Source organism: Camellia sinensis, chromosome 9 (assembly GCF_055761805.1).
Source record: "Camellia sinensis isolate YWXY chromosome 9, ASM5576180v1, whole genome shotgun sequence".
Classification (NCBI taxonomy): domain Eukaryota; kingdom Viridiplantae; phylum Streptophyta; class Magnoliopsida; order Ericales; family Theaceae; genus Camellia; species Camellia sinensis.
In genome coordinates this window covers 46180347-46193557 of record NC_138969.1, presented here as the reverse complement: position 1 = coordinate 46193557, position 13211 = coordinate 46180347, and positions in this window count along the sequence as shown.

Below are 13211 nucleotides of genomic sequence, written 5' to 3'. Positions count from 1 at the left end.
CCGAAATCAGACCCTCCCAATATACACAGCAAACCCCTCAGTATATCGACTGACTCGCTCGAGCCAATCAACCAGCACATACCTGACCCCCCGGTCGGTTCGAGCGATACACCCCCCTCAATCCCCCCATGGAACAAGTCTTGACTCAGATCCAACGAGATTACAACCTGAAATGGCCTCAACCATCACGGTCTCCATCCAACCAGCAAGATCAATCCAAGTACTGTCGTTTCCATCAGGACCACGACCACAACACTGAGGAATATGTTAACCTTAAAGACCAGGTAGAGGATTTGATATGCCAGGGGTGCCTCGGTCGGTTCACGACAGCTCGACCCTAGCAGCGACCAAGGACCGACCCTCCGGGGGGCCACTGCCGACATACCGTCCCCCCCTTAACCCGCACAACCTAAGTGAGACAATGATTGGCCCCCTCCATAACCCCGAGCATAAGGCAATCTTGTCCCCCCGGTTGGAGAGATCCGAGTCATCACTGGTGGGCTCGCATGTGGAGGTCTATCCCGTTCGGCCCAATGAGCCGAACTCAGAAAAATCAGACAAGGCTCAGACAAAGAAGTCACGACATTGGATCGCCCCTTCAAACACCCGAAACAGTGGACTGAACCCATCACCTTTACAGAGGCCGACTGCACAGGCATTCATTACCCTCACGACGACCCCCTCATCATCTCTGCTCTTCTATCCAATTACAAAGTCAGATGGGTGCTTGTCGACAATGGTAGCTCTTCAGACATCATCTTTCTAAACGCCTATCACCGGCTTAAGGTCGAAGAAAAAAAATTGTCCCATCTTCAAACCCCGCTAGTCGGTTTTACTGGCGATCGGGTGACCTCTATAGGCTCTATCGATCTCCCCATCACCATCGGAGAATATCCATGGCAGACCACCAAGCTACTCACCTTCCTCGTTGTCGAATGTTCCTCTGCTTATAACATAATCCTCAGACGCACGGCTCTCAACGCTTTCCAAGTTGTTACCTCCACATACCATTTGGCTATGAAATTCTCGACCGACTTCGGGGTCGGCACTGTGAGGGGCGAGCAGACGATGGCCAGAGAATGCTACGTCACCTCACTAAAGGAAGTCAAGATGAAGGAGAGTATGATCATCGAAGGTCTCGACGTCAAAGACGAGGAAGAATTAGTCAGAGGGGAACTAGTGGAGAAACTTGTCGAAGTGCCAACCGATCATACCAACTCAGCTAAAACAGCCAGGATTGGCAATCAACTATCCTCTCGGGCCAAGGCCGATCTCACAGCTCTCTTAGCCGAGTACAACGATGTCTTTTCCTGGACCCACTCAGACATACCAGGTATCGATCCCTCTTTCATCATTCATCACCTCAGTATTAAGCCCCACTTTCGATCTTTTCGTCAGAGGCAGCGCATTTTTCACCCAGAACACAATACCCTCATTACCTCTGAGGTGGACAAACTACTGAAGGCGCAGTTCATCAAGAATGTGCACTACCCCAGGTGGCTGTCCAATGTAATCTTGGTCCGCAAACACAATGGTAAATGGCGACTTTGCGTCGACTACTCCGACCTCAATCGGGTTTGCTCCAAAGATAGTTATCCTCTCCCCCAGATAGATCTGCTGGTCGACACAACTGCCGGACATCAAATGCTTAACTTCATGGATGCTTTCTCCGGCTACAATCAAATCTTGATGCACCCGGCCGACTAGGAATACATCTCCTTCATCACGGACAGAGGAACTTATCACTATCGTGTTATGCCATTCGGCTTGAAGAATGCCGGAGCAACTTACCAATTCCTGGTTAATGCCGTCTTTCAACATTAGATAGGTCAGAACATGGAAGTCTACGTCGATGACATGCTAGTCAAGAGTAAGCTCTCCTCCGATCACTTGACAGACCTGCGAGAGACTTTTGAAACCTTACGCAAATATCAGATGAAATTGAATCTGGAGAAGTACGCCTTCGGCATAGGATCTGGGAAGTTCTTGGGTTTCATGGTTAGCCAACGAGGCATTGAGGCTAACCCCGAAAAGATCAAGGCCCTGATAGAAATGCTGTCTCCCAGAACAGCCAAGGAGGTTCAACGGCTCACGGGCAAAGTTGACGCCCTCAACCGCTTCATTTCCCGGGAAACCAACAAATGTCTTTCATTTTTCAAAGTCCTCCGATAGGCTTTCGAATGGAGCACCGAATCCAAGGAGGCTTTTCAACAACTGAAGTAGTGTTTGGTCAACCCTCCCCTCCTCTCTCAATCGTTGCCAGGCGAAACCCTCTGTAGACACCCCATTTTTGACCGACCTTAAGACTTGGACGTCACCAGTTGAGTGCTTGGTGATATTGCATAATGTGCTCGTTCAGAAGTTTCAGAGTCTCGGCCGTGAGCCCTGCCTCTGGACTTCCGAACCCTCTTTTGTGCTTTGCCTCGGTTTGCGAACCAGCCTCGGTTTTCTTTGTTTCTTTTCCTGAGGGGAGGGAGAGGTCCTGTAGACCATCTCTCAGTGGCCGTGGGCTACATTTGGTGGCCGTAGGCCATTTTGCCCATTTCGGAGTCCGGTTTCCGATTTTTCGGGACCGTTGGCCGTGTGTCCCGGTTCGGGACCGCTTAACCATCTCCATTTGCTCTGATTTTTGGCATACATCTTATTTTCTCCCTTTTGAGGGCACTGGGGTCTGAGAAACCCACTTCGTGGCCGAATGCCACTTTCGGTGCTTAACAGCCCATTTTTGGGACCCCGAACTGCGCGTTTTGGCTCCCGAACATTCGTTTTGCAACGGTTCTCGTTCATTTTTGGCAGGTACCTCTGTTTTATCACTGGGAAGGCCGTAGAAGGGTGGGAGGCCAGTAATTGTTGCAGCAACCAGTTATATATCCTCCGACGCCCTCCGATGCTCGTTTTTCACACTTCCGGGCTAATGTTGAACACCTTGGGGCCACTTTCTTGAACTTTGAACCACATACTTGTGATGTACACACATGGGAGGACCCTAAAAGTTGGTGGCCGGCCACTAATGTTGCTTGACCCTTTTGAACCCCTCCTTCCGGGCTAATATTGAACACCTTGGGGCCACTTTCTTGAACTTTGAACCACATATTTGTGATGTACACACATGGGAGGACCCTAAAAGTTGGTGGCCGGCCACTAATGTTTCTTGACCCTTTTGAACCCCTCCTTCCGGGCCAATGTTGAACACCCTTGAGCCACTTTCTTGGACTTTTAACCACAGGGTTGTGTTGAGGGCACATGGGAGGATACCATTATGTGGTGGCCGGCCACTAAACCAACTTGACCCTTTTGACCCCTAGCCGGCCGGCTAGGGGATGTGGCCGGCCGGCCACCTGAAACAAAAATACCTGGCCGGCCATGATCCTCACACTGTTCACTTTACAGCTGTATAGCTTTATTCTCCAGAAAATATCCCAATCCGGGGGATATTTTGTGGGGGAAAACTTGCCTATTTTCCCCCACCTTTTCTCCCTCCTTTACTCCCCCTTTTTTGTCCATATAATCAGCAGGCAACATAGAGTATGGGGGTTAGAAAATTTGGTCTTCAAGCTTGATAGACAAATTCCTCCTCCATCTCTCTCATTTCCTTGAAAACCTTCAAGTCCTACACCACCATTTCTTCTACACCACCACCCCCCACCCTTCCATCCTCCATTCCAGAAGTTTGAAGGTATTCTCCAAGGCCTAAAGAGCCACAAACTCAAGTCAAGAGGCAACCAAAGTCAAGTCTTCAAGGGTGAGTAACATTTCTCCTTTTTTAAGCTTATTTTGGTATCATTTCTTAGCCTCTCTTTCTTGTATATTTGAGCTCCGACCAAAACTGAGAAGGTCATTTTTTTGAGCTCATTTTCATGTCTCATTAAGGGCTCAACCCTGTTTGAGCCCTCTATCTTGCACTTGCTTCATTATCCCTCTAAAATGTCATTTTCTTGCATGATATTTTTAGCTTGTGTATGATCTGTTTTGGAGCATGAGGTAAACTATAAGTAGGCTTATTTTGAGCCCCTCTTCAACATTGAAGAAGGGCTCATCCTTGTTTGGGACCTCCATGCGCTACTTCATGTTATATCCATCTTTGGTCCCCTATTCTTGTATGACTTGGCAGCCTATCTTGGTTCCATTTTTGGTCATTTTACAGAGCTAGAAAAGTTCTTATTTTGGCCCATTCTTCATGTTTCATTAAGGGCCTTTCATGGTTTGAGGCATATTTTATACACTTCATGTTATATCCCTCTTTTAATCCCCATTTTTGCATGATTTGTTAGCCTATCTTGCTTCGGTTTTTGGCCTTTTTACAGGCCTAGAAATAGTCTTATTTTGACCTTCTTAACATGTTTTATTAAGGGTCTTTGGCTGTTTGGTGAATATTTTGCATACTTTGTGTTATAGCCACTTTTGAGCCTCATTTTGCATCGCATTTCTAGCATGTTTGTATACTGTTTTGGAGTTTTTACAGTTCTGTAAATAGTCATATTTTTGGTCCCTCTTCAATGTTGTAGAAGGGAATTTTTCAGTTTGGGCTTTGCATATACCACTTGCCTCTTTGGCCACCTTTTGGCCCTTTTTCTTGCATGGGAGTGCAGCCATACCTGTGTTTGTTTTTGGGGTTTTTACGGTTCTGGAAAACATCATATTTTGGGCCCCTCTTAAACTTTGTTGAAGGGCCCTAACCTGTTTGAGGACAGAAGATGTGAGTTGCTTCTTAATCTCATGTTTAGGGCCATTTCTTGCATGCTAGTTTTGCCCTGTCTTGGTTTGCTGTTTGGCCATGCTATAAACTGGAAAAGTGCATATTTAGGGGCTGCCTTGCTTCTTTCTATTCATTGTATGTGCCAATTTTGTATGTTTGGTATAGCTATAGGCCATTTCGGGTGCCAAAATTCATATTTCGGGACTATTCCCTGCATCGGGTGTGTTTTCGCCTCATTTCGGGGCTGTTTTCCCCCACTTTTCATTGCTGAAAATCCATTAGCAGGTTTGCATATGTCATTTCCATGCCATTGCATTGCGTATGCCATTGTCTCGGTATGCGTGCCTGTGTGCACGCATTTCGAGGCACTTCATTTTCGTCTATTGGCCTCTTATGTGAGTGTGGCTGAGGCTCTCTCATGTTAGTATAAGTCCATGTTGCATTTTCCATGCCATTTTAGCCATATTGCATTGCGTATGCCATTGCCTCGGTATGCGTGCCCGTGTGCACGTATTTCGAGGCACTTCATTTTCGTCTATCGGCCTCTTATGTGAGTGTGGCTGAGGCTCTCTCATGTTAGTATAAGTCCATGTTGCATTTTCCATGCCATTTTAGCCATATTGCATTGCGTATGCCATTGCCTCGGTTTGCGTGCCCGCGTGCACGCATTTCGAGGCACTTCATTTTCGTCTACCGGCCTCTTATGTGAGTGTGGCTGAGGCTCTCTCATGTTAGTGTAAGCCCATATCACATTTCTCTATCATTTGCATTGCGTATGCCATCGCCTCGATTTGCGTGCCCGTGTGCACGCATTTCGAGACATCTCATTTTTACAGCATAGTGCATACTAGGTTGTATCTTAGATCGCATTCTGTCACTTTCTCGGTTTGCGTGCCCGTATGCACGTATTTCGAGGCATGTCATTCCATAGCATTGTGTATGTTAGGATTGTATCTTAGTTGCATTTCATGCATATTGCATTGTGTTCGGAATAGGAGTTAGCCCGGGCACGGGAAACGAGGTGCATTTCGTACTCCGAGTGACGGAATGCGTCTCAATTCCCCAGTCACCGACACTCCGGATTATCCATGATGGAGTTAGGTTTTAGCTGTGTTTTCATGTGCATTCATCCTATATTGAATTGTGCATTTCGACTCCTCGGCCATCATGCCTCGGTATGTGTGATTGGTGGCACGAGGATCGAGGCATGCATATATTTGTGAAAATACATTGCTATGCCCCTTTCCTGCTCTCTGTTGCAGCAAAATGAAGAATCGGCAATTTTTCGGGACTTGGCACGCTTTTCAAGAATAACTGCTAAACAGAGGCTAATTGGGGCATCCCGGTGGATTTCCGCGCAAGGCAGCCTAAATGTATATCATTCATCAGAAGCAAGGCAGCCCCTGGCTTGCACGCCAGTTTTTACAGTTTTCTTAGTTAATTCATTAATTAATTAGGAATTTGTATATTATTCGGACTGTAATATTCTTTTATTTGGGACTGTATATTTATTCGGACCCTCCGCGCGAGGGCACAACTGTAATAAGTGTGCGTGCGTGTGATGTATGTCTTCCAACTCCACGTCTTTCTTCCCTTTTATTTATCCGCTTATGATGGTTAGATTAGGGCATATTTCAATTAGCATACAGTATGACAGCATGTTTGCATCATTCATCTGTATTGCATGCACCGGGCTCGGCGCATCATACTAACTGCATTGTATTTTCAATTCCAAGTTGAATACATGATAGTTGTAGCATCTCATATACCATGTTTTGAATAGCCGAGCCTGCTATAGTTTGCATTTTTGCATCTGTTGCATTAGGCATTTCTGTATACTTAGGATCATGCATGATTTCTAATGAAATTTCTGTTTTGGCTTGGAGTACTCGGTAAGCTTTATGCTTTAGCATCCTTGCATGCGTGTGAGTGCTGCCATGAATAGCATGCTTACCATGAGGCTATATGCTTATGTGATATAACTGCCTAAATGCCTGTGGGTGAAGGTTAGGTTACTTAAATTGGAATAAATCATCAAATGTTTCAAGCCTACCTGCGGGTAGCAAACCATTTTCAAAAAGCGAACATGAAATGTTTTGTTCCAATTCAGGCGACCCAGTCTATACTTGTATGCTGTGCGCATCACATAGTAACCTAGGCTAATAACCGGAATAAGAACTCACAATGTTTTCAAAAATAGATATCATGGTTAGTAGAGGCCGATCTTTGATCGGGCGAGCGGGGGTGCTCACGAAGTGACCTTCCCCAATCGTACCCAAGTTCCCGAGCCGAGGCAACTTTGGTGATGACGGACACGTGGCCTTTTGGCACCGAGTCAGGGTTTCCTAAATTTTCCAAAATAAAATATTTAGGTGGCGACTCTGTATCTGGCAAAGCAGTCCATGTTTGGCACTTCTTTCAAAAATCTGTTTTCTCAAAACGATTTGCCGGATTTGGACTCTTTGGTTCAGACTTAGAACCGTGACTACAAATCGAGTCCGAGCTGTAGCGAGGTCCCCCGCGGACTTGTTACACCCTCTTCCTCTACCTAGCTGTGTCAAACACTGCGGTCAGTGCGGCCCTCATCAGGGAAGACGACTCAGTATAACGTCCAGTTTACTACATTAGCCGCGCTCTCAGGTGGGTGGAATAGGACTACCCTCTGCTGGAAAAAATGGCCCTCACCTTGGTTATTGCCTCCAGACGCCTTCGACCTTATTTCCAAGCTCACTCCATAGTGGTTCTCACTGACCAACCTCTAAGAAAAGTCATGCAACAACCAGAGTCGCCAGGTAGACTTATGTAATGGTCTGTTGAGCTAAGTCAATTTGAAATCTCTTACTGACCTCGCACAGCGATGAAAAGTCAGGTTGTCGCCGATTTTATTTTGGAATTCACCAATCTCCCTCCAAACGTGCCCCCTTCACCACTGATGTAGAAGACCCTCACTTCTGAACCCTTAGTGTTGATGGTTCATCTTGCAAAGAGGGTAGTGGGACCGGTCTAATCCTCACCATCTCAGAAGATGAGTACTTCAAGTGTGCCCTCTGCTTCCTGTTCGACGCAAACAATAATGAGACCGAATATGAGGCCTTGATAGCAAGTCTTCGACTAGCCAAAGACATCGGTGTAAACCATATTCGAGTATTCAGTGATTCCCAATTGATTGTCGGACAGATTACTGGGAAGTTTGACGCAAAGGAAGAGACGATGCAAGCATACAAGGACATTGCCCTTCCTCTTGTCCGCCTTTTCAATATTTTCCAGATCAAACACATCCCTAGGTCGGAAAACTCCAAGGCGGACGAAATGGCTTAATTAGCCTCGATCGACCAGTCAGACTTCAGCCATGGCATTCGCATTGAATACCTGACCTATCTGGCTACTTCGCCAAACCCACAAGAGGTTCACTTCCTCCAGAACGAACCTATCCCATGGGCTCAAGACATCCTTCTATTTTTGACACGAGGGGAGTTGCCAGACGATAAATAGCAGGCCGCCAAAGTTAGAGCCCGGTCATCCAATTACATCCTCATTAGTGGCCTACTATACAAATAAGGATTCTTATGCCTATACCTCAGGTGTCTCAGTCCTGCTCAAGCGATCTATGTGATGAGAGAAGTCCACGAGGGCATTTGTGGTAATCATTTGGGTGCAAAGTCTCTAGCCCATAAAATCCTTCGCACCGACTACTTCTGGTCTACTCTCAACCAAGATGCCACAAAATTTGTGCTTAAGTGTGATAAATGCCAGCGCCTTGCCAACATCCCTCATGTTCCACCAACAGAACTAATTACACTCAGCAGTCCCTACCCCTTCGCTAAGTAGGGCATCAACTTAGTTAGTCCTTTACCCACTGGTAGGGGCCAAACCAAGTTTGTTGTAGTTGCTATTGACTACTTCACCAAATGGGTGGAAGCAAAACCCCTTGCTACAATCACTGAGCGAAACACCACCAGGTTCATCTGGCAATCGATCGTATGCCGATTCGGAATCCCCCAGGCCATTGTTTCAGACAATGACAAACAATTCGACAATGCCAAATTCAGGAAATTCTGTGAAGAGCTCAACATTAGACCGTGTTTCTCTTTTTCGGGCCATCCCCAAGCTAATGGGCAAGTCGAAGTAACCAATCGCTCTCTCTTGAAGATCATCAAGACTAAGTTGGAAGCCGCTAAAGGACTCTGGGCTGAGGAATTACCGAACGTACTCTGGGCTTATCAGACAACCACCCAAACCCCTACTAGAGAGACCCATTTTCGCCTAACATACGATGCTGAAGCAGTCATCCTAGTAGAAATCAGCCTGCCGACCCCTTGGATTTTGCACTAGAATCCAGAACTAAACGAAGAGTTGTGTCGGGCTGACTTGGACCTGATTGAAGAGCTCCGAGAGACAACTACTGTTAGATGGGCGTCATATCAGCAGAAAATGAGAACACATTATAACCGCAAAGTTTGACCTCAAGAGTTTGCAGTGAGGGACCTAGTCTTGCGCAAAGCAACCCTTGCCACTAAAAATCCTACCAAGGGCAAGCTAGCAGCCAAGTGGGAAGAACCTTATATTGTCAAGAGCAGACCCCGCCCGAGGACTTACTGGCTCCAAGATATGGAAGGCAGGGACCTCCTCCATTCATGGAATGCCGAGCACTTGAAGCGTTATTTCTAGTAATGGCGTCCCTTGTTTTTCTATCATTCAATTGTTGTTTGTTCTCTTTTGCCGATCTGCGCACTTGTTCATTTTTGCCCTTTCCATACACGATGTAAATTTGTGATTGACAGATTATGCCTTAATGACAACAATTTCACATCTCCATTTATTTGTGTTGTGTTTCAATTACAAGATTTAGATAAAGTCTTAGTCAGACTGAACATGAAGAGCTCATCCAAACTGAGTTAACCAAAGCCTCAGCCCGACTGAGCCCTCACAGCCTTAGCCAAACTGAGCATGAAGAGCTCAGCCAGACTGAGTTAACCCAAGCCTCAGCCCGACTGAGCCCTCCCAACCTCGGCTAGACTGAGCATGAAGAGCTCGGCCAGACTGAGTCAACACTAGTCTCATCCAGACAAAGCATGCAGTTACAGTTAGTCATATTTAGTCTTAGCCAGACTGGTTTCAATCTTAGTTCATGCTTGCCTAGTTTTTACCATTTATGCAAGTTAGGTTACTTGCCCAGTTTCACATTCACAAATTTTACTTGCCCATTTTTACCATTTGAACTCTACCATTTCACATTCACAAACTTTACTTGTCCATTTTAGTCATCCATTTTTACCACTTGAACTTTACCATTCAAAAAAGAAAAAAAAAAAAAAAAAAAAAAACAACAACAACAATAACAATAACAATAACAGAACTCGTAATTTTATTAACAAACTTGCACTTTTATACAATTCATTACAGAAATTACATTTACTTCAAAAAAAAAAAATTTACACTTCTTTACAGAAATTATATTTAAGCAAGAAGAACACCCAGCCCTTAATCCCCCTCGCTTAACACGAGATCTTCCTCTTCTACCCTTTCGTCCAAGGGAGTTTGGGCAACCTCGTCTTCTCCTACTTTCACTAGATTGAAGTCCACATCTGGGAACAACTCTTGCGCCTTATACTTGAAGCTCATCCAACTGTTGTCCTAGTACTAGCTCATCTCGTGCTTGTAGAAGTTTGACTGCTGAAAGCTTTGGATCACTTCTTCTTAGCTCCTACTTCCAGCGGCCACTCCCGACGGCCCAGCACCCCCTTCCCCCTCCTTAGCTAAGCTCCTAGCGACCGCCGCATCAATGGTCATTTGGAATTCGACGGACCCCTTAAATTGCTCCACGGCCGCCACACATAAATCGGGGTATGCTGCCATCTTAGAGGCCATTTTCGCCCTTTCTTCCGCCAATGACTTCTCTAACTCTGCAATCTGCCCTTCTTCTTATTCATTACCTTTAATTGCTTGGTCACGCAGATCTTCATTGTTAGCAAGGGCCTCTTCCAACCTTTCCTTGGCGGTGGTACAGGCTTCTTGGACTTCACTGTCACGACCCAAACCCGCCCCTAAGGGTTTAGCATCGTAACCGGCCAGTAATCCGTGATTACCAAAGGCCTGCTTAACAGTAATGCCAATAATACAGTATAAAGGGGCTGACGGAAGCCAATTAGTAATAAAAAGATGTCCAATGAATTGTGAAAACCTGAATGGGAAAAGATTTCCATGGACAAAACCACATTCATAACCATATATATATATATATACATCTCAGATACACATAGCATACAAGTTTGGGACCTATTCCCTTCAACATTAATGTACAGTCAAGTCTTAAACATTCATTACATTAACAGAAACAAAAATGGTGAATCAGGAACACCCCAAGAACAGCCTTGGCTCGAGTAGACTCGGAACCTTGAAGTGAAACACAATGGTTGGCTTGACAAAACATGAGCTTAATTCCACGCTTCTAGCTTTGGTCCGGTGCCTGGCCACCTACATACATATATATAAATAGTGAACTAAAGCCTAGTGAATAACATATGTGTAAAGAGGTTAAGAATGAATGTCTTTTCAGTTATTGAAACAGTCATTTGCATTAGTAAAGCAGTTATTCAATTAGTGACTCATATTTCAAGTCATATCAGTCATTTAGGAATCATAGCAGTCATACGTGGTACATTCAATAGCAGAACAGTACAGTAGGTCTTAATAGACCGAACAGTCAGTTGATGGCCATCAAAACAGTAAACAGTAGTAGTTCCAAACATTGGAACTGACAGAGATCTCTGTAATAGTAGCAGTAACAGTAACAGTAGCAGTAGCAGTAGCAGTAACAGTCAATTGCTATGGATGCTACGAGTACAGTTCGTAAAATAAGACAAACATTCATTCAGTAAACAATATCATTTCAGCAGGCAATACAGTTAATCATTCAGAAAATAATTGTAATTGAACATAGCTTTACAACATTGTTACTCACAGATTTCTGGGCTATAGACAGGCTAATCAGCGTCCTTGGGTGCCAAACCTACATAGTTACAGAACGAACGCACACTAAATTACACACTCGGGATTAATAACTTGGCCCCTATCTTGATTTGGTGTGGTTCTATAACATTATTCTCATTATGATGCCTTAAACATGGCCTAGGAATGCCTACGATGGAATGGGGATGCAAAAATATACTTAAAAACATTGTTCAAAACTTGCTGAAAGCAGGGGTCTCGCTCGAGCGAGCGAGCTTTCCGAATGAGAAAGGTCACTCGAGTATAGACTCCCTCGCTCGAGCGATCTGCAAAAATATGGAAAGTACTTGCTGAAATTCTTCGCTCGATGCTCGCTCGATTCTTGCTCGAGCGTGAGACACAGTTCTTTGCTTGAGCATAGGTCTCGTCGCTCGAGCGTGCATTTGCACACCCAAAAACCTGAGAGCTTGCAATTTACGCTCGAGCCAGCATTCTGTCGCTTGAGCAAAAGTCTGAAAACAAAGGTGGTCGTTCGAGCGTGGAATCCCTCGCTCGAGCGAGGAAGCTACATTCTGGGTTTTCCAGATTTGCTCCCAAAGCTCAAACCATGGATTTAATATGCCAAAACTCATCCTTTTGGGCCAATTCTCTGGAAAATGCTTGGAAACTCATAACACAACATGTTTTGAAGATCATTTCATAAAATCAAAGCCCAAAAGCGTGCCAATTAAACACGATTTCAACTTAAAAAGGAAGAACATGGTGTAATTATACCATGCATGTGTTTATTTAAATTCATAATTTCTAACCCATGATCATATGAGCCATTCTTCCCAAAAGCATGATGAATTCCTAGATTACAACTATAATATGAACATGCATATGAGAATTTTCATGAAAACATCTTCAAAACTCCATGATATGGGCATGCATGCATGAATTTATACTTCTTAAGCTCATATCTCATAATTCAATTCACTTGATTTAAAAAATGATTCAACTTAAATTCAAGACTAAGGACTTGACTTCTTACCTTAGATGTTTAATTGGGCTTTAGGTGCTAAATTCTTGAGCTAGGTGAACAAGTCTTCAAAGTTTCTTCAATTTCCTCTAAATTTCAAGCAAATCTCTTGTTGAATTCAATTTTTTCTCCTACTCTCCTCTCTCTCTCTCGTTCTGTGCAAGAAGATGAAGGTTAAAGGTGTGTCAAACATATATGGAATAGGAACCAAACAATGATTTTGAGGGAGCCCACTCAATGGCAAGAATGTAAATAACTTAGGCTCAATTAATTAGCATTATTTATTCTAATTTAATCATTCTAAATCAAATTTCAATTAAACCTACCATAAAATCCTATAATTCCTAATTAGCATATAACACCAGTCAATTTTTGAATCAGTTGCCGTTAAGGCTTTCAATTCACAATTTGAATTCAAAACACGAACATATTTTTCTACTTCGAATAGATAGAAATGCAATCTAAACAACACACTCATGTAATCAATTTAGGATTTCATTTTAATCAATTACTTATCATGCTAAATCACGATTTAACGCTAATCAT